Below are 25,508 nucleotides of genomic sequence, written 5' to 3'. Positions count from 1 at the left end.
AAGGAAATCTGCAGCCTCACCTGAATATGTTTCAATGATTAACCACCACGTTAACTGTCTGAGTGTACAAAAAAACATTTGATCTATCAAGCCTGGGTTCATTCTGGGATCTAATTTTCTAGTGGTGCCAACATAACACAAGATGGACGTGTCATAACAGGAGCTTGGCAGTTTAGCAAATATGTCCATGATGCTTTGTACAGCCCAGAATGTACAAATGTCTGCAGAACATCAGCTATTGCACCAGCGGATCAAGATTACAATCTATGGGGTCCGTGTGGTTCGACAGGCAAGCAATGTTTGTTGGCAGGATTTCAAAGGAAGCAGCTGTACAGCAGAAGCCAAACGACACTAAACAATACCATTTCCCCATTCAGAGTAACTGACTGGTGGATGTGCAGTCACCTGAGATATAGAATTTGATCTGGCAGAGCAATGGAAGCCTTCGGAAGTATGAAAAGAGCCATCAAAATCCATCGGATGGCAGCAGTTTAACATTTATAAATCAGTTTGCCACGACTAGTAGATACTATAATCTAAATGTGACAATAATATTTCCATAGACATTGGTCATTTGTCACACTAAGAATGGGAAGCAATACATTGACTTAAAAGATGACTCTTTGGACTGAGCTTGTCTCTGTTTATAGTAGACAATGTGATGTGGCCTTCCATGTTCTCAAGCTTCTTCAGTGCATTGCACAACACAGCATCTGAGGCCAGTACGTCTCATGGATAAACCTCAATAAAGGTTTTTTTATTTATCTCGAGGGTCAACTGAACCCTTTCACTCAAGGTGTGAACCACTGGCTGGCGATTGAGGAGATAAAGGACTCACTCTGTTGCTGTGTGGGCAAATGAAGTGTGACTGGGGGAGAGCCAGACTTGAAGAAGTGAGACGTGTATTATCTGGAAACCGAACAGAGGGCTCAAAGCAAAGCTGATGCGCAGCAGTCAGATCAGATTCGAAACATTAGCTCCAATTTTGTTACCACAGATGCTGCCAGACCTGCTGAGTTTCCAATAGGAAGGATGTTTCTGATGACTGGCAAGTTAAGAAGAAGGGGCCACAGTCTAAGGATAAGGGTTTTATTTTAGATTTACTCACTCACAGGATGTGGGTATCTCTGGCTAGGCCAGCATTTATTACCCATCCCTAATTACTCAGAGGGCAGTTAAGAAAAAACCACTTTGGTCACATCGAGGCCAGATCAGGTTATGATGTCAGATTTCCTTCCCTAAAGGACATCAGCGAACCAGATGGATTTTTCCCAACAATCGACAATGGTCATCATCAAATGCTTAATTCTAGACTTTTTATTGAATTCAACATCTGCCATAGCACAATTTTAACTCAGGTCCACTGAACATTAGCTGAGTTTCTAGATTAATAATCCACTGATAATACCACTAGGCCATTGCCTCTCCAAAGTAGGTCATTTAGAGTCATAGAGTCATAGAAATGTACAGTATGGAAACAGATCCTTCGGTCCAACCTGCCCATGTCAACCAGATATCCCAACCCAATCTAGCTCCATATCCTTCTAAACCCTTGCTATTCACATACCCATCCAGATGCCTTTTAAATGCTGCAATTGTACCAGCCTCCACCACTTCCTCTGGCAGCTCATTCCATACACATACCACCCTCTGCATGAAAAAGTTGCCCCATAGGTCCCTTTTATATTTTTCCCCTTTCACCCTAAACCTATGCCCTCTAGTTCTAGACTCCCCCATCCCCTGGAAAAGACTTGGTCTATTTATCCTATCCATGCTCCTCATGATTTTATAAACATCTATAAGGTCACCGCTCAACCTCTGATGCTCCAGGGAAAACAGCCCCAGCCTATTCAACCTCCCCCTTTAGCTCAAATCGTCTAAGCTTGGCAACATCCTTGTCAATCTTTTCTGAACCATTTCAAGTTTCCCAACATGCTTCTGATAGGAAGGAGACCAGAATGGCATCAATATTCCAAAAGTGGCCTATCCAACGTCCTGTACAACCGCAACATGACCTCCCAACTGTTATACTCAATGGTCTGACCAATAAAGGAAAGCATACCAGATACTTTCTATGAGGAGAAGTTTCTTCAACCAAACAATGGTGAGCTTGTGCGATGTGAGTGGTTGAGAACAAAACAAAATGTTTTTCACAAGGCAGTTAGGTCCAGTTCTTAGGGCTCAAGGGATCAAAGTTTATGGGAAGAAAGCAGGAACAGGGACTGAGTTGGATCATCGGCCAAGATCATATTGAATGACATAGAAGGCTTGAAGGACTGAATGGCCTACTCCTACTCCTATTTTCTATGTTTTACGCATCTCCAGTGTTTTCTGATTTATTTTTCCCTCAGTATTTAAAGATCAGTAAAATGTTAGCATTAGCTCATCTTGCTGTGCAGGAAAAGTAATTAGGGATGGTGTACTGGAATGAGAAACATTTATATTGAGTAGGGAAAGCCTCTTGGGGGTGGGGGGGGGGAATAAGCCTCACAGTTGGCCACTGAAAACTACAGTTGTGGTGGGGCAGTTTAGGAGACCTCATTGGCCTACCTGGGTCAGCTGCTCAACACAAGGCGAAGACATGACTGGCTTCCCGAAATAACTTGTCACAAGCAGGCAGTTATCACAATATTGTTACAGCACAGTTGGAGGCCAATCAGCCCATCATGCCTGCACCAGCTTTCCAAATAAGTCTCATTACCCACTGCCAATCTCCTGCTTTTACTCCATACGTTGGACCTTATTTTTATCCAAACAATCATCCAATGTCCTCTTGAATGCTTCAATACAACCAGCCTCCACCAAACCCCCAACCATTGCCTTCCAGTCCTTCATGACTCACTGAGTGAATGGATTTTCTTCATATCACCCCAGCTGCTTTTGCAAATCAATTTAAATCAGTTGTTATATTCCCACTTGTTCTTGTTCCATTTACAAACTGGAACAGTTTCTCATTATCTCCTCTACCTAGCCCGCTTGTGATTTTGTACACCCCAATTAGATTGCCTATTAGCCTTCTTCTCTCCAAGGAAAACAGTCTCAACTTCTTCAACCTATCCTCATACATGGAGAAACACTATAGAAAGCTAGAGAACAGAAGAATTTGAGATGACTCATTCGTCAATCACAAATGCCTGGCATCCAGGTTCAGTTGGTAATAGGCAATAGGATGTTAGCTTTTATTTCAAAGGGAATGGAGTATAAAATTATATTTGATAAAACTCTACCAGGCCCTAGTCAGACATAGCTGGAATACTGTGAACAGTTGTGGTCCCCTTAGCTAATGAAAACTAACGTTGGAGGCAGACCATAGAAGATTAATTAAGCTGAAACCAGGAATGGGCGGACTGTCCTATGAGGGGAGATTGAATAGGTTGGGCTTGTATTTGTTGGAAATTAGAATAATGACAGGCAAACAAGTTGAAACGTATAGGATTCTTAGGGAACTTTACACAATAGATTCCGAAACGTCGCTTCCCCTTGTAGGAGAATCCGGGACCAGAGGACATCATCTCAGAATAAGAGGGTCACGTGTTTAAGACAGAGATGAGGAGGAATTGCTTCTCTCAAAAGGTGGTGAATCTGTGGAATTCTCGACCACAGAGGGCCTTGTGGAGGCTGGGTTGTGAAGTATACTTAGGGCTGAGATTTTTACAGATTCAGGTACAGATTTTTAATCAGTAAGAGAATGAAGGGTTTTGGAGAAAAGACACAAAAATGGAATTAAGGATTATCTGATCAGCCACGATCTCATTGACCGGCAGAGCAAACTCAAAGGGCTGAATGGCCTCCGTCTGCTCCTGCAACGTGTAGCTTTGTAGTTTTATAACAGCAATTTCTCATCCCTGGAACCATTCTGCATTCTCTCTTGCTGTGTTCACATCCTTCCTACAAGGGTGGTGCCCTGAACTTTCGATAATATTCCAGTTTACACATGCTGACGGAATAAGTATCTGCCTCTAGAGGTGATGGTCTATGAGAAGACTTTCTGGAGGTGGAAATATTACGATTCATCATTCAACACCAATATCTGCAAAATCCCTCCCGGTCTTGCTCTCAAACCAGCCTCTGCGGTGCAAAGAACCTTCTGTAAACTTCCACCCATTATCCAGCCATAGTATCATCCATTTGATGTTTATCAGTTCCCCCATGCTCCTCTCACCCTCTACAGTTCTGTTATGTGTCCATGGCTGACCAACTCTTTCCAAAAGGGGACCAAAGCCTGAGCCCTTTCACATGTTGTGTTCAGGTTAGCCTGCTCAGTCTAAACAATCAATCCCAAATGATGAGATAATCATCCCTGACAGATCCCTGAATTATGCACTATGAAGATGCAAAATAAGTCAAGTTAATGGTTCAAATCTTCTGAGAAATGGCAAATAACAATCAATTCCTGCATCGCTCTTAATTTTTGCACCATAATCTATATCCATGTCTTCTGATCCTAGCCTAATCAGAAATGTGGGATGTGGCTGAAAATGGACTACTTCCTCGTAGCATTTGATAATCGGGTAAGACAATTCGAGTCCCTTTTTAACATCAATAGCTCTCTACTTTGTTCAGTATTCACTAACACTGAAAAGCGTCGGCATACTTCAACACCTTTTTTGTATTTTGGTGAATGAGTGTGGGTGAGTGAATGGGTGGATGTATAGGTGCATAAACATAGGTGGGTGAAGTAAACAAATAAGTGGGTACAACAGGAGCTGAGGAGGGTGGCAAGTGAATGAGATTGATGGAATGGGTAGTTGAGTCTGGTCAGATAGAGAGGGCATGGGGTGAGAAAGAAGTTGTTGTATCAGGGGTAGTCAGGGCAGTTAGTTGTATAGTTATTTAGGAATTATTGAAGATTTTTCCACCTATGATTTTCTGAGAATTCAGATTAGTCAGTCTGAACTGTTTGAATTCTCAAATTCTAACTCAAAGGATTTCACTATGGGGAGCTAATGTAGATTGTAAGTGTGGCCTCTGACAATCCTGGGTTCAGAATGTCTGGGACATGTATGCACATTGAGTCATAAAGTCACAAGAGGTCTACAACACATGTTAAAATTTGAAGTCATCTGAGCAATATGCATTGTACAGATATCCAAAGCCATGGCAAGATAGTCAACAGAGACTGGAGTGACATAAGCAGTAAAACTAGAAACAGTTCACAAGTGGTTTACTATGGTTTGTACAAGATGCAGTTGCTGTTTAACTTTTTTCATGGGTTATTAACTTGCAAGGAAGCAATTGTAAATGGAAAGAATTCTGTGGCATGATTTATTACTTGCAATGTTCGGTTTTGGCCATGGAAATGACATAATAATTCCATAAGAGAGTTTAAGATTTCATTGCCCCAGTATAGCATCACATTTTGATTGTGTGATTGGCAATAGGATTTTCAGATGTAACACAGACTCAATTCTCTGTCAGGAGCTGTGGCACTTCGAGATCCCACTCCAATTCATCAAGGAATTGGTGTTTTTCAGACAGAACCAAAGTTCAGTGAAGTCAATTGTGATTAGCGCCATGGAGTGAGTCCCTTTCCATTTATCTTTATAGATGTAAAAAGAAAATCAATTAAGAGGTTAACAAATCTTACACTCCACAGGGGAGATATGCTGCATATGATTAGAAATTACAGCTTCCACCATATGCTTTCCTGAAGTGGTGTTTCACACCTTCCTTAATAGCTCTATATTCAGGGTTGTCTCCATCTCTCTCTATCAAGCTGTACATATTAGCAGCTGTAGATACTTCACAGCTTATGATTTTTGCTTTGCTTATCTGTTTTTCTTAAAACCTGAATATCTGACTACCATTTGATTATTGAAATAAAGGACAATTTTAACCCCTTGAAGTGAATTTATCTGAAAACTTCTGAGAGTGTTGGTAAGATAGATTCGTATCTATCAATAGCTGGTGGGATTAAAGAGCAGCTGGAGATGAAACTAAGCTAAAATATGGCTTAACAAGGAAGGTATAAACTGTTTATGTTCTACTTAAGATTCCACATATTTTGTTATTGCTGTACTCTTTTGATGTTTAAAAGATTTGGGAGTTAAACTGGAAACAAATTCTACTGAAGTGCTTGTGAGGTAAAAAAAGGAAGAATATCCATTTTGTGCCATTTTTATAACTTTGTGATGCCCCAAAGTGTTTCACAACCAATAAAGTAATTTGTAGGTGTTACCTTACATTCAGCAAGACTTTACAATTGGTGGAGTGATAAAGATCCAATTATCTGTTTTAACCTTAAAGTTGGTTGAAGGATAGTATTGATGACAACACAATGGAAACCTCTCTGCTCCTGCCTTGGGATCTTTAATGCTCACCTGAGATGGTAGGCAGATCTTCAGTTTAATGTTTTATCCAAAAGAAGGCAAATCTGATATTGCAGCTCTTCCTCAGCAATGCATAGGATTATCAGACTAGGTTATGTGGCTCTGGAGTGGGGTTTGAACTTCCAATTCCCTAACAGATATGTGTGCTATCACTGAGGCACAATTAAAACACAGCAACTTATCCACACAACTGCTGTGAAACACAAAAGTTAAAAAAAATATCTGGGGAAGAAACCTAAAAGGAGCAAGTATTATCCTATTAAATGGGAAGTGTTAATAATGAACTTTTATATGATAATCTTCTTTTATTAAGTATGTAACAAAACAAACTGTGCTGCATTACACTCCCTGGAACACTGAGCTAATATTATCCTGAAATCAACTCAAAAGGGTAATGTCAAATTGAATGGGTCATTCACTTATAAAATCCCTGACTATCTCAAATTCTAAAATATGAGTGCCACAAAACAAGATTACCCTAACCATGCACCTGATTTGAAAATGGACTTTGAACTGGTGAAGGTCACAGGATACAATGGCCATATTTTCCATTTGCTTTTAAAAATTAGAAGGAATCAGCTTGCAGTTCCATCAAGCGGTTATTGAACCAACTACAAGTCAACTGAACAGCCAGGATACTAAAAAGTAGTATATTGAAAGTGGGTGAAGGACACTCTCCACACTGTTCCAACTTCAAGTTCACAACCTTCTGGAAATTTGACTGTGAGGACTTTTGCAAGCTTAGAGGGCATCCTCTTTTTTACAGGGCCTCCATTCAAACTAAAAGCAACAACTTACCTTAGAAAGCACAGGCCTGCCAAAAACTGAGAAAGATTGAGACAATCGTACCTTGTAGTTGTTCTGTTTTAACCGTACCTATATCTAAGATCTATTTGTGTGTGTGTGTGTGTTCATGTACTTGAGGTACTTTTTTAACATCTACAATCAGTATACAATAGTAACCTTTTTTTTGTTTTAAAAATCACAAAACATTGTGTGCTAGGGGTCCTATCATTGAGACATTCATTATGATAAAAACATATACTGCTTACTCACTCATCACATTGTGTTATTGCATCAGTTCCAGATCAGACAAACAGTTTCCCCTTAAGACTGCGATATGATATTAGACTCACTCTCAGAGTAATGGAGTCAGGGTAATGTGTTCAGTCAGTCAGTCATGCAGATGTAATGTATATTAAACTAGCAGAAACAGAGCCCAGGCTGTATAAGTCTGTGATAATACAGCAATGTAAATAGCTAGTTTTATTAATAAACTTATAACGGATTGCAAAAAAACTTCAAGACATTTGTCACAACAAAAACTTGATTCTGTTGGTATGTTATGAGAACTAATAGTCAGGATAGTATTCAAGCTGAGATCATTGACCAGTTAATCTGCATCTTCATGATGTATATTGGCCAGGACTTCTGGAATAGAACCTTAAGGCTGCATAAGGAAGCATGTCCACAAATCTGTCCAATTTAAAATCATTCAAATAGGTAATAAAAGCAATCTTTTTCAAAAGAGTTAGAATTGTAAATAACTCACACAGTTAAATAAATAACAAGTCGACTGGAAAATGATTTAATTTAAATTGGAAACCTTTAATTATTCAGTGATGAAATTTCTGTTCAAAGTATGTTTTTGTACATCCTAAGGTTCAGTTATTAACATAAATACATACCAATTCATTGGGGTTCATTATTCCTTAGACAACTTACTCACACAAGATATTTAACAAGTAATGAATCAAACGCCAAAATAAAACACTTGCGCTATACAGTGTTCTAGCACTTGGACAGAATCCACTGCTAAAATATTACCACAGCAACAGCTAATGTTTTTGCCTTTCAATGTTTGCGTGCTATATGAAGAAAAGTTAAATGTTAACAGTGACATGTAATAACTAGATCTGGATTTGCATCTGATTGTACAGTTGAGATAAGTTAGTGAATTTGATCAAATTTTATATGCTTCACTGATAATTATTAGAACATAGATTTGTTTGAAGTTCCAAGAACTAGCTTTGCAGTTCAATTTGGATTAAGTTAGTAGGTCCAATTGTGGTACTTCTCTCTGATAAATGATCTGAAGTGCTTCATCTGCTGTTTATGCAACTGGAGGTTCTCCTCATTATTTTGAGAGAGCAAAACTAAATAGACCTATAAATGGAAAAAAAACCAAATCTAAACAATATCTGAAGAGAATTTGTAGCACTAATTAAATGTCAGTCAGAACTTTGCACTCTTGTTGTTGCCTTTCATTTAAGTTAGATGTCATGCAACTGATACATTCTGAAAATGCAAAAAAAAAGCGAAGAAAATGTTTCATTTTGATTCATATGTTTGTTTCTTTCAAAACTGAATAATACGAGATGTGCAACACTCAAAGCCTGACGAAGAAAGCAGTATGCAATAGAATTGCAGTTCGGCATAAGGTGCAATTTTAAAATATATTCTTTCATGGGATACCAGCATTTCGGGCCTGTGTTTTGCTTGGCCTGGGCTTCCCAAAGTGGTGGTTAGGATCTAAAGTGGAAATAATAAGTGAAGATTCTGAGATTGCAAGATCCAAAGCAGTAATAGGGTGCCGTGGAGTTCAGACCAAGTTGCGACAGTGTGGTCAGAGTCAACGAAAACTTCTCCTCCAATTCTCTCTGAGGGGTTGCAACCATTTTCAAACCTCAAAATGGGTCACAGTGGGAAAAAGTTTGGGTAGCATTGAGCAGGCTCTTCTTAGAGTGTGGTGAAGAGTCAAACACATTATTGTGGATCCACCTACGACCAAATTAAGAGATGTAGGCCATTCAGCCCTTTCAGCCTACCTGCTAGTCAATAAGATCATGGTTGGGGGCATCCGTTTGTATTTTGAATTCCACATTCTCACCTACCTCCGATATTCTTTGATTTCCTTCACCCAACAAGAATGTATCTATATCCATCTTAAAATGTATGCAATGACCACATCTCCCTTGCCTTCTCAGACAAAGGGCAGTAAAGTTGCATAACGTTCTGAGAGGAAAAAAACGTCTTTGCATCTCTGTTCTCAAAAGGTGAGTCCAAATGTTTAAACAAGGTCCCTTACTTCTGGACTCATCTAGTTCACTAAAGTCCGTTCGGAAGGAAATTGGCTGTAGTCACCTGGTCTGGCCTACTTTTAATATTGTGTGCAATTCTGTTCTTCCTCCTATAGGAAAGATGTTGTGAAACTTGAAAGGGTTCAGAAAAGATTTATAAGGATGTTGCGAGGGTTGAAGGGTTTGAGTTATAGGGAGAGGCTGAATAGGTTGGAGCTGTTTTCCCTGGAGCATTGGAGGCTGAGGGGTGACCTTACAGAGGTTTTAAAATCGTGAGGGGCATGGATAGGGTAAATAGACAAGGTTTTTTCCGTGGGATGGGGGAGTCCTGAACTTGAGGGCATATTTTCAAGGTGAGGAAGAAAGATCAAAAAGGGACTTAAGTGGCAACATTTTCACGCAGAGGGTGGTGCGCATATGGAATGAGCTGCCAGAGGAAGTGGCAGAGTCTGGTACAATTACAACAGTTAAAAGGCATCTGGCTGGGTATGTGAGTAGGAAAGGTTTAGAAGGATATGGGCCAAGTGCTGGCAAATGGGACTAGATTCATTTCGGATATCTGGTCAGCTTGGATGAGTTGGACTGAAGGGTCTGTTTCCATGCTGTATATCTCTATGACTATATGTATCTGGAGACCTTTGGCAATGTGGTTGGCTCTTAACTACCCTCTGAAATGGTCTAGCAGGCCAATCTGTTCAAGGGCAATGAGGATGGGCAACAAATGCTGTCCTTGCCAGTGATACCACATCAGTGAGTAAATAAATAAAGGCACCGTTACTGCACGAAAAGAATCGGCATCTGTGGCATTTGTCGGTATACAATTCTGTGACTATCTCACGTGATAACTTTGAACCTTAGATGTTTGATGTGAAGGATCTTGTGTGAATCATCTACCAGATACAATGCTTCAATATACAATGTTAAAAATTACACAACACCAGGTTGTAGTCCATTAGGTTTATTTGGAAGCACTAGCTTTTGGAGTGCTGCTCCTTCATCAGGTGGATGAAGGAGCAGCACTCTGAAAGCTAGTGCTTCCAAATAAACCTATTGGACTACAACCTGGCATTGTGTGCTTTTTAACTTCGCACACCCCGGTCCAACAGCAACTCCTTCAAATCAATATACAATGCATTGCTTCACCTATTGATGATAATGACCTATATCAAAGCAACCTATGTTGTGTGTGACTTAGCAATCTGCAGGATCTGAGCAGATTCTTGGAACTAATGTAAACAGATGCCTTCATTATAAACTGAAATTCTATCAAACACAAATGTTTGTAGTACATTTATTTGCTACAGATGTATAAAATATTCAAGATATAAATGTGTCCTGTTTAAAATATGTTTTTCAATATTTAGACTGATTTTAGAAAGATTGTAATGGTAGAGTTGATTTTTGCTTTGGACTACAATTAGGTCGATTAATGAAAGGAATGCAGTTTGTGGAAAAGCCAGCTACAATCTGATTACATAGAGATGTTAGCTTTTTATTCCAATAACTTTGATAAAATTATAATCTAATCCAAACAATTACAAAGCAAATGCATTGCAATGTTTGTGATACTTATAGTCTGAATTAGGCACTGTTAAACTTATTAAACTTCTGAATTTTTAGCTGGAGTCATAAGTAATGATGTACAAAGAGTGAGAGAATTTGGAGCCTGTTTTGAGTGCTGCCACTTTATTAATGCTGCTGGATTTTTGATCTGTTCTGTCATAGCGAGCACATCTTGGTCTTCTCTCAACATAAATCGGCAAGGCATGACAATGACCTGCTCAGACTCAACAACAGTTCTGAACCACAAATCATTACGATCCAGAGGGGAAAAATGGACCAGTAAGAAACCCCGAAAGAACTGCGGATACTGTAAATCTGAAACAAAAAAGCAGAAATTGCTGGAAAAGCTCAACAGGTCTGGTAGCATCTGTGGAGAGAAATCAGAGTTGACGTTTTGGGTCCAATGACCCTTTTTAAAAAAGACTAATACTTGGAAATGAATATACAATTGTATTGGACTTTCATTTTTAAAATTTGTAAAATGAGTCAGACTGTTATGTCTCATTCACCAGTTTCATTGTATTGTCCTTCTGGGAAGAACTATCACTAAAACTGCACCCAGCTCATCACTTCTGGTGTTAATCAGTAAATCTGGCAGTTCAGCACAGGACTATATATCTGTGATAGTCTTATGAGGGTAGTGGATCCAATCTGTATTCTTCTTGGCCTAACAACCTTGTTGGTTTCATTATATAAATTTTGAATATTTTGACTTATTTACAGGAATGCCAGACCTTAGACTGGTATCAGCAAAAGCATGGTTGTTCAGATTCGGTTTTATGTATTAGAACAACTGTATGATGGGCTGAATGGCCCTTTTATATGATTCTATGAGTGGATTTGTACCCATAGCCTCTATCAATTGTTTTGTGACATACTGATGTCCAGGACATAGTTTTCTTTTCTCACAGCATTACCTCACTAATGAACATGTCCCAGCGCAGAGTATCATCAAGCTGCCTTGTTACTCTCTGATACGGCCCACAAAGCTGAAAGGTTAGAATTCCTAAACTGCAGTAACAAGCTTCCTTGTTGCTGAGCAAACTGACCCAACTTGTTAAAAATTTGATTTCATTGTTTGGCATCAAGGTAACTATTTAAAGTGCTTGTTTGTTTTATGAAAAATATTCGAGATTCATATACTCAAGTTTTTCATTATTAAGTTCAAAGGGTCAAAAAACAGGAAAAGACTCACTTGAATGTTCATGTCTTCAGTATTCTAACTAGATCCGAGGACATGGTAACCCAATCCATTTAAACTGTGGCATCACTGGTACATATGATCTGTTTTTAGATATTGTGGTGCTGGACCACATAATCTATTGATCTTTTGTGAAGGATTACTCACATGAAAGTCCTCTGCTCTAAATCGTTGTATTATTTGTTCCTTTATGTATGACCAATGTAGAAGTCACAGGAATACAAGCAGTATACAAAAAAATGTAGGTTATGTATTGTTAAGTTGAACTGGAGCATACATACGCAGCATAAGTACAGAGTTTTATATATCTGTTAATCTGTCAATCCACACTTGTCCAATCTGCTTGGTAAGGCAAATCAGTGCAGGACTTAGACACTTAATAGTAGAGTCCTGGGGAGTGCTGCCAAACAAAGAGACCTTGGGGTGCAGGTTCATAGTTCCTTGAAGGTGGAGTCACAGGTAGATAGGGCAGTGAAGAAGACATTTGATACACTTGTCTTTATTGGTTGGTGCATTGAGTAGAGGGATTGGAATTCCTGATCCCTAATGAAGGGCTTTTGCCTGAAATATCGATTGTCCTGCTCCTCGGATGCTGCCTGACCTGCTGTGCTTTTCCAGCACCACACTCTTGACTCTAATCTCCATTATTTACAGTACTCACTTTCGCCTCGAGGAGTTGGAATGTCAAATTGCAGTTGTACAGGATATTGGTTAGGCCACTTTTGAAAAACTGTATTCAGTTCTGTTCTTCCTGCTACAGGAAAGATTTTGTTAAAGTTGGAAGGGTGCAGAACAGATTTGCAAGGATGTTGCCAGGTTTGGAGGATTTGAGCTGCAGGCTGAATGGACAGGTGCTGTTTTCCTTGGAGCGTCGAAGGCTGAGGGGTGACATTATAGAGGTTTATAAAATCATGAGGGGCATGGATAGGGTGAATAGCCAAGGTCTTTTCCCCAGGGTGGGGGAGTCCAAAACTACGGGGCATAGGTCCAAGGTGAGAAGGGAAAGATTTGAAAGGGATTTAAGGAGCAACCATTCCATGCAGAGGGTGGAGCGTGTATGGAATGAGTTGCCAGAGGAAATGGTGGAGGCTAGTACAATTATAAAATTTAAAAGACATCTGGATGGGTACATGAACAGGAAGGGTTTAGAGGGATATGGGCCAAATACTGACAAATAGGACGAGATTTATTTAGGATATCTGGTTGGCATGGATGACCTGGACTGAAGAGTCTGTTTCTGTGCTGTACATCTCTATGATTCTATAACCAAATATGGAGGGATGAATAAACCCATCTCTTTCCACTCCTCATGATGATATAACAGAGTTTCTACATTTTTTAGTAGAAATGATTTTTTTCCCGACTCAATATGTACTTGAACATGTGTTAAAGCAATTGAAAAACAAACGAGACAGATCTCTTGAGGCAATCAAAATTACAGAACTGGTTTATTTGCAAATTCCCTCAGTAACAGTTATAAAGACCATTAAAAAGAGGAAACTCTTCCCAAACACCATTTCGTACAAACACATACTCTAACATTCTCCTAAGGTCGAAGAGGAGGGAACTGACAAACCTCTTGAAGTTTATAAGTAAAGAACTTAAACAAGGAATTAGAAGGGCTAAAAGGGGTCAGGAAAGTGATTAGCATGAAGGATTAAGCAGGATTCCATTTTACTGCTTTCTGTAGCAAAACCTCAAGCTTATAACGATGACTTCTCATAAGCTGTTGGTCCAGATTGGAGGCAATCAATTTTTAACAAAGCGTTTTGATGGTCATTTGCAACACTTCTCCTGTTATTTTTTTGATATAGTTAACAGGGTTTCTCTTTGTGTAATGGGCTTCAGATTTAAGTTTTAATTGCAACAAAACCTGTCATTGAGAAGTTGTTTTCCCCCAAAGACTTTGGAAGGCCTTACTGTGAGCTATCTATTGCAGATGACGAGTTTCAATGTTCAGGCTTTAATGGCTGGAGCTTGAAAACAGATATGGATGTAATTATGATTCACTGGAAAACAACACCAAGCTATTTCAGCTTCTTCCCTGCTGTTATTAGACTGCTGAATGGATTCTCTAACTTCAAATAATCTTGCTAATGTTGATCTTGCTTTGCGCACCTCCTGTGCAATTGTAATCTGTACACCTTGCTCTGTCTAAGCACTCTGTGATCTGTATGCCCTGGTTTGCTCTGATCAGCCTGTACCACTTGCAAAACAAAACTTTTCACTGTACTTAGGTACATGTGACTACAATAAGTCAGATCAAATCAAATCAGAAAACTCTATTGGTTAAAACACTAACAACCTGAAAGAACTGACATTGCACGCAAATGCAGGCAGACACAGACAAGAAAATGGCATTATGAGTAAGGAGAGAGTCTGGGAAGGCATTTCAATGGTCCTTGTTCACACAGTTCACTGAGATGATCCTTTGGCTTGCTGGGACTTGCAGTTCAACGATCACTCTCACTTCTCGGGTATTTCCACTTGCATGTAGGAGGCACAACCTAATTGGTTCACATCTTATAAAGTGTCTTTTTAGGTAAAAGCAACTGATTACCACAACTGCCGAGGGAAAATAAACGAGCTTTCTTCAGACTTTTTACTGCGCCATCAAAGATACCACCTTCCTTTCTGGAGACTCAAACGCTTCTGGCCATCTTGTTCATACCGACAAGCTGCTCAGTGATTCGGAGCTAATCTTATGGATGTTGGTAGGTAGAAGGTCTTTGACATCAACAGCTGATAATGCCTTCTACAGACCAATCAGCTAACTATTGCCAACTGAATCTAAAATTTGAACAGCTCACCTGCAGTAATGCTCCCACCATCCCACTGCTTCAACAAACTGCACTTACAATAAGTGCAGTTGCTTTTAAAAAGTGTAATCCTTGGATTTCAAATCAGTCATTTTCCCATTTCAGCCTACAGCCAAAACTATAGAAAATTTAGAAAAAAGATATGGTCTTAACAACAGTATGTGTTGGATAAAAAACCTGGGCCTCTACCATTACGACCCTTAATTCCAGACTACAATATGATTGCAAAAGTGTGTTAACACAGTAACTCAGACTCTTGGGAGTAAGGTTTGGTGTTGAAGTGCAGTTACTTTAGTTACTCTGATGTGTGGATCAGATTAGTGCCAAAGGATGAGATTCAATTCCTGTTCCAGCTGGGGGTATACAGGACCTGCCTGTCTGCCCCACCCAGGCTGGAAATATGGTGCTGCCAGTTAGGACTGTCTTCAGGAATAAATCTCAAGAGAAAGACGAAGAAACCTGGAATTACAAACTTGAGTCGATAATGGCAAAAACTGTTGGGTTGGTCTGAAAGCCCATTTGATTCATCAGTGCACTTAAGGGAATGAACGCTGCTGGTGGCACACCTGCTATAACTGGGGAAGTGACATGGGGTGGGCTCAAAATGACAAACTTGACAAGACTGGCCTGCAGCATGAATTCCTGCTTCCACCCCATCGGGGCCTAAATTCCTGTTCTGATACTGTGGGTTGAAGTCTCAAGGCTTCAACAGTAATTAGTGCATCTTTTGTTGTCAACTGGAGCAATACAATTACCAAACAAAAAACTTAATCAGCAACTAGTCTGAATGGAATTTAATTTAAATTAAACACACTCGCCAAACTTTACCTAAACAGATGCCTCATCACATATGCAAATCCATTGTAAAAACTGACAATTTTTTTGAGTTCACAACAGGTACAATTAAAGGCAAGGTTTCCAAATGACAGTTATGCAAGGGAAAAGACAGCTACTGTATATTAGTAAATAAGCGCTTGCATTTATATAACAAATTTTACATTCTCAGGATTTCCTATAGCAATTCGTCATTAATTGATTACTTTTGAAAAGTAATTACTTTGCATGAAAATTTCTTTATAATAAGGAGTGATGTAAATAACGAGTTCAGATGTCTTTGGTATTGTTGGTTGAAGGTTTGGCTAGAACATTGGAATGATGTACCCCAGCTTCAGAAGGTCACCTCTGACAATGCAACACACCCTCAGTATTACTCAGAAGTATCTGCATACATCAGCAATATAGGGGGATATGAAACATAGTATCTGCTTAAGTTTCTAAAGTCAAACGTATAACCTTCTGACTTCAGAGGTGGGAATGTCAATACACAGTCAAACCAATGGAAAACAAAACATTTAACAATACTTGTTTTTACTGAAGAAAAGGATTTTTAAAACCTTTTTGATGACATGTAAGCACTTCCTGCAAGGCCAGACATTTGTTGTCCATCTCTACTTGACTTTGAGATGGTGGTAACTGGCAGCACAGGTAGAATGGATGTTTGTGAACAATAGCATGAAACAAATTAAAGTGTGGGCTGAAGATTTTGTCAAAACGTAGTTTTCATTGAATTTCATGGAGGGTTTCTACTCGCCAGGCCTTGAGCTATGATCCCAGCCTTACCTCGTTAACTATCTACCACGTCCCACTGGCACCCTTCCCATATGATGCTCGCCTGATGCTCCCACTCATCACTGCCTAGATATCTTCAGATATACCAGCATCCCTGCACCTGGCCTAGTCTTGGAACCCTATCCATGCACCAGATCAATTGTTGGCAGTCCAGCATTGCCCAGCCCAGCAGCCAGAAACCAATAATTCTCATGGTAAAGAGTTGGCACAGCTGATACCTCTTTGCACATATAATACATATTCTTCTGCTTATCACTGTTTAAACATCAGACCATACAACATACCTGTCCTTAGCCATATTCCATCTTACAACCCCTCTCTTTTCCCATGTCCACTGCAGCTCAGCATTCTATTATTGTACAATGTGGGTCCATCACATACAGAGGAGCTTCAGTTGCCTCAGAATTCACTTATGTGTAAATACCAAAAGTGAACAGAAATAAAAACAACAGAAGATGCTCTCAGAACACAAACAAACTCCCTGTACATTGTAAAATTGTTGCTGCTCAATCAGTGGGTGATTTATTTTTTGTAACCAGCTCTCATCTTCTGCAACTGAGAGTTAATTACCTTCCTGTCAGGTTTGGAGCAGCCAATGCTGCTGCACTCGATTATGCAGAGGTGATGATTCTCCTGTTCAATGTTCTCAACTTCCACCACAGAAGACTTTCCTTCTCTCCAGCTCAACAGAATGCATTACACGCTCCCTCAATCTGCTCCAGTTGTCTGGAGATTATCGCAAGACCTTGCCTGTCCATTTTAAGCCACCTCATCTTCAGGAGGTCTATTATCCACTTCACAATCATCCTGGTCAAAGAATGTACTGCTTTGTACCTATGCTCCATCTCAGGTAGAGGGTTGTGTAACCGAGTCATCAGCCAGCGTCACAGAGAGTAACCATCGTCTCTCAAGGACGCAAAATTCTAGATTACAGATCACTGGCATATTGATGGAGTGGAACTCTTTGAGTGATGAACTCAGGTGCATTACAATATGAGCCTTTCAATGTGAAATGTGTAAATGTATTATACCCTGCACTTAGGCAAAGCCAGCTCTAAGTCGAAATCCTACTCTTTGGTCTGCAGCGCTGACTTTGTCACTGGGAAATGAGATGGAGTGATGTGACCTGGCACCAATTGCATTAGCCACAGTCTTAATGCACTTCTGGGACAATGAAGAGATCTCACTGAGGAAGGAGGCAGTCATGTAAATGTTCAATGCAGCTGTCACCTTGAGGGCCATTGGAATAGGATGGCCACTACTCCTTCAGGTTATAGGTCCTGCTCTAACAATGGGCATAGTTCGGTGACACCGTCGTGGGATGTCCACAGTCTGCATCAATACTGTGCCTTGCTCATCCTGAGAGGTCCTTCAGCTGAGAGGTCCTGCGGCTGGATCCATCAGTCACACCTGCAATGATCTTTGTGGAGAGCAGAAGAAACAGAGTAGATCAGCATCCACATCAGGGACAAAGGACAGTTTAACATGGTCCTCTAAACAGTGGGACATGGGCTTTTCAGACGAAGAGGACCATGGAATGACTCATCATTGTATTTTGACATTGGACCTTATTCTACTGAATGAGTACTGAATCGTTCTCTTAGTCCACACCATCCACAATAAGCATCATTGCTTATGCTGACACCTTGCATTATACTTACAGTTCAGACTGAGAGAGAATCCATTCCATGTTCCTGTTTCCACGATGAGGACTTGCATTTTCTTTGTGCTTTGTGTCAATCCACAAGGACCAACAGCTTGGTCAACATTGCATTCTCACTGTATTTTCTATGTAAAGTAACACATGACAATAAATTGCTATTCTATTCTGAATTTCTGGCAAACACTGACTTCCCACAAGGATTATAACAATCTTATTGTTGTTTTTACTGAGTAAAAGTGGATGTTTCAATTATGGAAAATATTTTGTTTTTAAAATCCCTTTTTTTTTTAGTTAACCAGTTTGGCTGATATTTTGTGCAGTATCAGTGGACCAATTATATGTAGCTTCTAGATTACAAAGACCATAAGTGTGTAACAGTCCAATTTTTTCGATAAGCAGAAACATTAAAAATAATTGAAATGCGAATGTTAGATTTAGTTTCTCATGAAGGATTTGCTTTTACTGTAATTGCTTGACATTTACAGTCAACTGCTTACCTTAAAAATGTTGAAAGAAATCGTGCTTAATTTTCCTGTGGTTATCTCCAGATGTAATACCCTGCAGAATTAATTTCAGTCTAAAGATACGCAGAATATTTGAGGTTATATCGCATGACTCAAGTTAAGCACGGCACATAAACATGATGCTTTGTACTTCAAGTATAAAAATGGAAATTTAATTCAAGAATTTTGGAAATCAAGTCCCTTCTAAGAACTAAGTAAGTTTATTGTACATCTGGAAATTCATATTCAGCCTCAATTCCTGGTGTCTTATCATTATTCAGCTTGAATTATGTGGAGAGACTATAGAAGCAGGAATCATTAAAGAAGGTTAAAAGGAGGTTTTTGTGCAGTTGCTCAAAATTATGAATGGTTTTGATACCAAAGGACAGAGAAGGAGCATTTTTTTTTATCTGCAGCAAGTGGATGTGAACTGGAGCACACTGCCTGAGTATCTGGTGAAAACAGATTCAATTGTAATTTTCAAAAGGTAATTGGATCAAAACTTCCAAAACAAATTAGGGAAATGTGGGAATGAGAAACTGTGGAGATTAATAAGATAGCTCCTTCAAAGAACTGACCCAGGGTTGATTTTGTCCCTTGTGAGGTGTACGCTTTAATGATTGCAGGCACAGACTAGATTCAAACACAATTGATTGGTTGTGATATTTGGGTAAATTGTCAGCATCTATCATTACTGTAACTGTGACATTGACAGCAATCACTGACTTATGCACCCCTGTAATTAAAACTGGTTGAAATCCCTGCAAATGGAAGTCAGAAAGTCATAGAGACGTGCAGCACAGAAACAGACCTTTCAGTCCAATGCATCCATGCCAATCAGATATCCTAAATTAATCTAGTCCCATTTGCCAGCATTTGGCCCACATCCCTCTAAACCCTTTCTATTCATATATCCATCCAGATGCCTTTTAAATGTTGTAATTGTACCAGCCTCCACCACTTCCTCTGGCAGCTCATTCCACACACACACCACCCTCTGCATGAAAAAGTTGCCTCTTCAGTCCGTTTTAAATTTTTTACCTCTCACCTTAAACTTACACCTTTTAGTTTTCGACTCCCTTATCCTGGGGAAAAGACTTTGTCTATTTACCCTACCCATGCCCCTCATAATTTTATAAACTCTATAAGATCGCCTCTCAGCCTCCAAAAATCCAGAGAAAATAGCCCCAGCCTATTCAGCCTCTTCCTGTAGATCAAACCCTTCAACCCTGGCAACATCCATGTAAATTTTTTCTGAACCTTTTCAAGTTTCACAACATCTTTCCTATTAGAGGGAAACTTGTTTAGAAATCTCTTGAATTGACATGCATCTCCAATTTTATGTCATCAGTTTTGCTCTGAAAAGATGATGTCTCATCTAATGAAACATGTCTGGATTATAATGACATACTATATTCGTAATTTCTCAAGAACAATCTGTCAGTCCTGAAAATCTAATTTTCTATTAATGTGATATCCAATATCATGCTTATAATTAAAATAAAAACTATTATTTCAAGTTTGTGCCTTCATCTCATGTGCATGTCCCAGTCTTTATTTTGCACTCTGTACAATGATTACAAAGTGAAGAAAAACCAGAGGTTTCTACTTCCTGCTTTGCTGTCTATGGATATTCTGCAAAGTGATTGGCTGCTTAGCGAGTCACTTTTACTGAACACTAGAAATTCCATTGAACTGATAGAGAATCAATAAATGTTGGGAGAAGGGAAATCCATGCTAGAGCTATGGTTGGATATTTGTAGATAGCTTCTTTCATGGATGGTGATAAGTGCTGCTGTTTCATCACTCATTGTGAATTCCTGTGAAATAGTTAGCAATAATTGTAAATTCAGAAAATTTTTACAAAATTGTTAATAAAATTAGTTGCAATACTTCAATATGCACATTCTATTTGGTTAATTACATTCTCAGCCTTCACACTAATTGTAAAATTACACTCCAAAATATTAGTTCATATATTTTGCATTGGCTACCATTTATGTTTGTTCATTTTTATACTGAGGAGAGAGGACCAGGTAGCTAGAGAAAATGTTATGAAGGTTATGTTGTTATGCCTGAGATTGAAGGATTACTCTTCTCTTTTTCTAGTGCAACTGCTCCACTCCACAACAAATAATTAAATGATCTATCCAGTCATCAAAATGGGCAATTGCATACCTTCACCATATTATGCTCAGGATAAAATAAAATCCCTGAACCAGAATTCTTGAATAAACAACAAAATTATTGGTCTATTCTCAAGCGAGACTTATTCAACAAAGGTACATATGTAATGAATGTACACAGTTTTAAACATGAAGGTAGAGACAACAATCTATCAAGATTTTGACCAATAATTGTTCGTTTGCAAAAGGAAGGAAGGATAAATGATGAAATGTTCAAACTGATTTTCAGTCAGTATCCTGGCATATATGGACAGATGTCACCAAATACAGGCAGCATTCCAGATATGGTTTCCTTGGGAATTTTCTAGAATGCTTTCAGATGCTTTTCAGGCAAACAGATAGACCAGGGTTTCAGTTTTCACGTTAAACTCAAAACAAAGACATATTTTTTCCAGAAAGGCAGAGGCTAAGCTGGTCACTTCTTTCTCCCAACAGGTTGTGAGATTCCAAATAATCTTCAAACATGAACAAGCTCCTGACAGACACAAACCCACTCAAGTGTTATATAGGATCTAGATCCAAGATATTAGCTTCAGCCATGTGATTGCGAGGATGTGTCTTTTTAAAGAAAATACCCACATTTTTAATCTTTAATTTTTAAGAAGTCCAAGCCTCTTCACAGGTCTTCAAACCAATCACTGTCCATAATTCTTTAACACGATTTCTCAAAAAAACCTTAATAGAGCATTCTCATAATATTATTAAAGTAAGAATAAGTGTCATCCACAAACATTTCACTGCAAATAAATTATTTTCGAACTGCCCTCTGTTGTTATGTAGGCGATGGCAACATTCAGTTGTTGCAGAGCAAGATCTCACAAACTGCTGCTTGTCTTCAGATAATGACAGAGAGAAGAGTTTTAGTGTGGGCATCTCTCTGCTTTTCTTCAAATAGTCCGAAATCCTTGTATCATGCAATGGAGATTATGTGTCAATTGAGCACCTTGTTCAAGGGGAGAGAGCTCTAGGAATGCAACAATTATTTGGTATTGCACGAGCACATCAGCCAAGCTTCAATGCTCAAATAAATGAGGCCTTGTTGTCATTTATTCCCCTGTTTTCCTCAGCTTTCGTATTAACCTCCCAGTCTAATATCTGCATTCCACCAAAGTTTTTAAATAGGACACCAGCTAAACAGGGCATATCCTCTCAAGATGTGTAATCTGGGCAAGGAATGTTTCCAATTGTAACAAGTTTACTTTAGTAAAGTTGAATGATTAAATATGGAAGCAAAATATTAACTTGCAATTTGAAGCAGCCAGCTTTAACTGAAGTCACATTAACTGTTAACTGGAGCAGGGAGTTTATAGTGCGATATGATTTCTTATCCCGAGGATGCATATCCCTATTGCCATAATGAGTCTTTATTTCAACTGTAATGTAAGACCTGAATAAAGTCAGCCCACAATTCCTTGGCGGTGCCAACAAGCTTAGAGTTAAGGTGACCGTAGACTGTCAAATTTAACCAAAACTGGCTCTTGAATGCGGCATTGAAGTGTGTGTTTCAACAGTGCAAGTCTTACAAAAGTAAGCTGCTCTGTTTATTAAACTGAGAAAAAGGTAAAGCATGCTCAACATTGAATGAAATGCTGTTGTACGATTTCTCTTAACCTGCAGCCTGATTTGTGTCGCTTGTTCCTTTGGGATACATCCTCCTTAGCTGTTGCACTCAGCTTGCTGACGACATTGGTATTTAAATATAAGGCTTCAATTACAGCAAAGTGTTCCTGACTGATATATATTTTTACCACCTAGCAAGACAGAAAGCAGAATTTTCCCATTTTCGACACACCAAGATCCCCCACAACTTACCTCTCTGGAGCTCCAGAGGTAGCCACCCCTTTCACCTCACTGCCTCTGATCACTGAAGCACTAACTGAGGTAAGTGAATCAGCATTTGATCAGCACACTTTCAGCGGGGCCTGGGTCTTCAAAGCACAAACATCTCCTGGACGAACCAGCCCAAGTTTCCAGGCCAAGGGGACAATCTACTGACTAGGTGCCTGCCATCTCAGCCGGTAGAATCAGGACTGCACTTAGTGGGAAGGACAGGAAAGAGAAAGCCCACTGAGGGCTCAGTGACACACATTGTTAACAATCCTGCATTTTTTTGTAACATTATTATATATTCACTTATTAATGTTAGCATCTGCTCACTTACACTCTTAAAATGTAGCTGTTGGTTCTGAAGTCACGCGTACATAAGAAATGGGCAGCAAATACAGACATTCCAAGGATGAAACAAATTGTAATGGCCAAGCATCACTCATCTTGCACGGTGGCTCAGTGGTTTGCACTGCTGCCTCACAGGACCCGGGTTCAATTCCAGCCTTGGGTGACTGTCTGTGTGGAGTTTGTACATTCTCCCCGTGTCTGCGTGAGTTTTCTCTGGTGCTCTGGTTTCCTCCCACAATCCAAAGATGTGCAGATTTGATGGATTGACCATGGGAAATGCAGGGCTACAGGGATATGGTTTGGTGTGGGTCTGGATGGGATGCCTTTCAGGGGCTTGGTGTGGACTCCATGGGCTGGATGACCTGCTTCCACTCTGCAGGGATTCTATCATCTCTCACCAGGAACTGACTCTTTGGGTACAGCCAGCATTCTCCTTGCACCATGATGTTGCTGACTCCAGCCAAGTTGTTGCAGTTTGCTCGTGGCCTTAGCAATAGAGTGCAGGGCTAGTGGTCTCCACGCTTACACCCACCCTGTCACAACAACTCTTGGGTATCATATGCTGGCTGAAACCTTTAAAACCATTGAATCTCAGAGCCATGTGGTGCTCGTGTCCTGTGCCTTCTTCTGAAGAGTGAGTGGTGCCTGTAAAGTGTCGGTACTTAAAGAGCAGCCCGAGGTGCCACTGGTACAATCATTTGGATAATGCAACATTTCTTCAGCAGCAGCAAAGTTCAAATCTGTGAGCATAACAATGTCCATGTATACTTTAGGGTTACCAGCGGCTGCGTGCTTATATAACCAATGGAGAATGACCGAATGAAAGGAAGACCAAACCCAACTCAGTCATGCTGGAAGCAGGTTAATTAGGTTCTGATGGTCCATACCTCTCCCTTGGGCTCCTGGATGCCCCTCAGTCAAAGTCTTCATCCTCATCCGCAAAGGGTTGCTCCCAGTCCCTCATTTCCTCTGCATCCAGAACAGTATCCCTTTGTTGGCTCTAGCTGCGAAGGACATGGCACACCACAATCATGCAGCACACCCTCTCAGGGGCTGTACTACAAGGCTGTGCCAGGGTGGTCCAGGCATTGCAACCTCATCTTAAGGATGCCTGTGGTGTGTTTCCACTAAGGCCCTGGTGGAAGGAAAGGCAGCATTGTAACTACATTCTGCATCAGTCTGAGGGTTTTGAGGTGTTTCTAGGGGAGTATATCTTGCCGTCCATCCCTATATTGGGGCGGAAAAACTTGACGGAGGAGGGAATCTGTCATTAATGGCAACTCTGGAATGTCTGATGCAAAATTTGACAGCAGTGGTCAAGATGAGCTTGACATTGGTAGGGGTATGCCTTTTTGGATGGCAGGTTGGTGATAGGATGCTCTGTAAGCAGCATGGGTGCAATCTATAGCACTCTACATTGTCGGGGGGGGGGGGAGGTGGGAGGCCTGCAGTGGAGGAGAATCCCATTTCCCAAGCTGCTGCTCACCTCATCACAGGGAAAAGTTATGAACAGCTGTAATCTAGAAATGATGGCACCAGGAACATCCCAGACAACTTGTGGGCCAAGGCACCAGGACCTGCCATGCAAGTCTCCAGTTCCTCCATGGACCTAGCTGCTGGCATGATAATTCAGGACCAATGTGATCTTGACGGGTACATAGATAGAATGGCTCCCAGTCTGTCAGAATGCAATTCCTGTTCCAGCAGATAGCACTGTTTGGATGGTGAAGGCCTGAGAGCTCCTTCATCTCTGCCTGCACTGAGAGCTGGGATGTTCCTGAGAGCAGTAGAGAAGGACAGCAAGGCTGCTGGATAATCTGGGGTTTGGCCATTCTCCTCTGGCCACGGAGAGAGTCTTCAGCTTCTGGTACTCCCACTGGAGGCTATGCAGCAGCTATTGCTGACATTGTTGTAATTGATGTCTTCTCGATGCTATTGTCACATTTTCACCAAAGCGTGGCTTCTACCTCAGATGATGGAGCCAATTGTCCCTGGGGAATAATTATTATCAGTGTTCCTAATCCCTCATATTAATCCACAAAGAAGTGACATATTATCCCCTCTGACTGTGTGACATGGAGGTTTCACAAAGAGGCCAATGACATACTTTGATATGGAGCTCTGAACTATGTACCCATGACCAGATATATTTGTAGATCCAAGATGCCAATACTACATTGGGCAAGTGAAATTCAGGCAATTATCTGCATACTAGCAGCCACTCCCCTGACCATCACACACCATGTCAATGCATACTTACAATTAGGTGTGAGAATGTGGCAGCTCTGAACCATGATTAGCAGTGATGCAGAAATGACAAATTCAAGTGAAACTTTTATGTTTGTAGCCTTGTGTATCTG

Source organism: Chiloscyllium plagiosum, unplaced genomic scaffold (assembly GCF_037043375.1).
Source record: "Chiloscyllium plagiosum isolate Xiang-an unplaced genomic scaffold, Cpla_swu_hap1 HiC_scaffold_23, whole genome shotgun sequence".
Lineage (NCBI taxonomy): Eukaryota > Metazoa > Chordata > Chondrichthyes > Orectolobiformes > Hemiscylliidae > Chiloscyllium > Chiloscyllium plagiosum.
This window is presented reverse-complemented; position numbering follows the sequence as displayed.